Source organism: Malania oleifera, chromosome 7 (genome assembly GCF_029873635.1).
Source record: "Malania oleifera isolate guangnan ecotype guangnan chromosome 7, ASM2987363v1, whole genome shotgun sequence".
Lineage (NCBI taxonomy): Eukaryota > Viridiplantae > Streptophyta > Magnoliopsida > Santalales > Ximeniaceae > Malania > Malania oleifera.
The window spans coordinates 32,314,140-32,317,362 of NC_080423.1; positions in this window are offsets into that span (position 1 = coordinate 32,314,140).

Consider the following 3,223-nt stretch of genomic DNA (forward strand, 5'->3'; position numbering starts at 1 on the left):
TGATAACTATATATATATAAGCATTTTCCAAAACAGTACTAGCTTAGTTTATCCCCTTACTTGATTCCTGGAAAGCCCCTAATAAAATTGCCCCGCATCCGCAGGGTTCCTAACTCAACACCCTGAAAATGAAAAATCCCAAAATTAAAGTTCAGTATTTCTAAGCATACGATATTTTCCTCAACTGTCAAAAACCCGCATATTGAGTAGAAAGTTTTCACCCAAAAGCATTCAAGTTTAACACCTGAGGGGTTCCCTGACCAACACTCTGAAACTGAAAACCCCCAGTATTAAACTTCAATATTTTCATACGCACAACATTTCTTCTAACTAACGCAAGACCAAATATGACTTAAAAAGTCTTACCTCAACTTTGGGATGATTTCCAACTAGCTTTCTCCCACGATCCGCTCCAGCAGATTGTGAGAGAACTCCGCCAGGAGCGTCGTGGTGAGTTCGGATAGTCGATCTGATGACTGGTGAGGCCGGAAACATAGAGAGAAGGGAGAGAGAACCGTAGAGAGAGAGAGAGAGAGAGAGAGAGAGGTTTCATAAAAAATTGATAGTTCTCCCGGATTTTTCATTCTTATAAAATAGGATTTCGTCGACGAGCCCGACCTTCGTCGACGAAGTCTACGACCTCCTTTTGTTTCTGGTTTCCATTTCCCTTTCCTTATTATTTTAAATTTGGGTCGTTACATTTATAAACAAATATTATAATTTATTGATAATATTTCTGAATTTACTAGCATAACATATTTCCCTTACCTTGGCTAACTGAACTCGTCTACTGATTCTAACACACGCCCACGACGTTCATAATTTCATTTCCCTGAAAATATCATACATATATATATATATATTCCTATCAAATAACTGAATTCCAGAATAATCTTATACTCACATTTCCCAAATTATAAATTATTCATTATCTTACCTGAATTCCTAGGAACACCCACTAAAAACCTAGCTTGCCCGTCGTGTATATACCAACCCTAAATTGTATAAAATTTCAATTTCTCAATTTAACCTCTGAAATACATTCATATTTAAGCTTATACCTTCAATAAATTAATAATCAATCCAAAAATACCCAAATAACATCCTTACCTGGTTTCCTGAACTACGCCTGCAAGGATCCCAAAATTATACCCACAGCAGTCACCCGAACCCTAAATTCAAAACCCTAATTTAATCAAATCAACCCTAAATAAAATACTATTTAACATTTCTTAGGCCCATAAATTCCCAATAAACATTTAAACTGTTAGCTTTGGTGCAATCCCAAGAGAGGGGTGAATTGGTATTTTCAAATTTTATCCCCTAGATCAATCCCCTAACAACAGTATTATACAAGCCTAAGGTCGATCTAGTGCAGATAAGTAAATGAATATAAATATACAGCGGAAATTAAATTGTACAAATAATTTAGCTAAGCATGCACAATAAAGCAGTAAATAGAAATGATACCTAGAAATGTTATAGAGGTTTGGCAAACTGCCTACGTCCCTGCCTTGGCTAACAAGCACAAGGATTACCACTATAAGTTCACTTAACGGGTGAAATGACACCTAAACAACCAGGTCAATTAGCACAGGGCTGACCTCAACCTTTACAACCAGGTCAAACTAACACAAGGCTAACCTCAACCTTTTACAATGAACCCTTATCAGGCTGGATTACCGCCCTCTCAGGCCACACCTAGAATACAATAGATTTCTCAATAAAATTTGCGTACAACAAATATGCTTTTCAACTAAGCAGATTACGTACCAATGCAATCAATACACTATTGACTGATATGATAAGATAAGCTCAGTATAGTCTTAGTCTACTCTCAAAATTTTATGCAAATAATGCAATCAGTATGTAAGAGGGTAAGCGATAGGATCTTTGTGTCAAAATAGTATTCTCAATCACAATGCAGCAACAAAGATCACAAGTATGCTTCAAATATCTTAGTAGATGTTTTTTCTAAAAAATAAATCACAAGAGATATTCAAAAATGATTTGTAAAACTTTATTTGATCTTTGTATTAAAATGATAATCTCAATCAAAATGTATAGCAACACAGATCTTTAGCACTCAAGCAAATATCTCAAAATATATTTCTCAAAAATAAGCACAAGAGATATTTTGAAAATGATTTGTAAAATATTTTTAGCAATCAAAATCCAATGTGAACTCCTTGAGTATTGCAATGACAATGCAAAACTCGAAGACTCAATGAAGTATTCCAAAGGAAGACTTATTAAAAAAGTCTCCTAGGGAAACTTGAAGCTTTGCTCTCTAATAAAATAATCTCAATCAATTAAAAACAAGAGAGAGCTTAAGCCTTTTAGAAGAACACTCAAGCACACTTACAAAGAGATTTAAGCAATAAAAGTGGGTAAGAATGAGTGTAGGAGACTTAAAAATGAAAGTAGGATTTTTTGAATTTCAGAGGATTTTTGCTAATTAAGATTGCAAATCCTTGACTAATTTTTGCAAATTATAATTGTTTAGAGCATATTAGTCATTTTAGGAAAAGTGTAAGTGAGGTTAGTATAAATAAAAACGTTTTTATCCTTGGTAAAATTTGCTAACCCGAGAGCACCAGTCGACCGTACTTAAGGTTCGGTTGACTAAGTATCTGGGTTCGATCGACCGGGAGAAATTTGAACTGTAAGGATAGTCGACTAGACTTGCATGGTTTAAGGGCGATTTTCCAAATCCACACAGTTCGATCAACCGGGTCAATTTAAATTACGAGGTTCGGTCGACTATGCGGTTGGCATTTCGTACATGGGGATTCGGTCGACTTGGGAATTGCCCATATATTTTTGGTCGATCAATCGGCCGAGCAGTCAACTTATTGACCCAGGGAGGTTCGGTCAACTAGTGATTGCATATATACTTTTGGTCGATCGACCGGGTGGTTAACTTGTTGAACCATGAGGGTTCGATCGATCGAAAATCTCAGTGTAACTGAGTTCGGTTGATCGAAGATGCCATCCTTGGGCATTTCGGTCCTATTCCACTTATAATGTTAATTGTTAAGACTATAGAGCATATTTTTATGAAGTATAAGGAGTCCTAAGGTTAGTCTAGGTCTTTTGAGCATATAACCTGAAAAAATCCGGCGTGAGTCGATCGAAGGTGATCCCTAAGGTCCATCTATGGTTTTGAGCTTATCTACCCTATCATGCATGTAATGCATTAATTATTACAAACCATATAGTT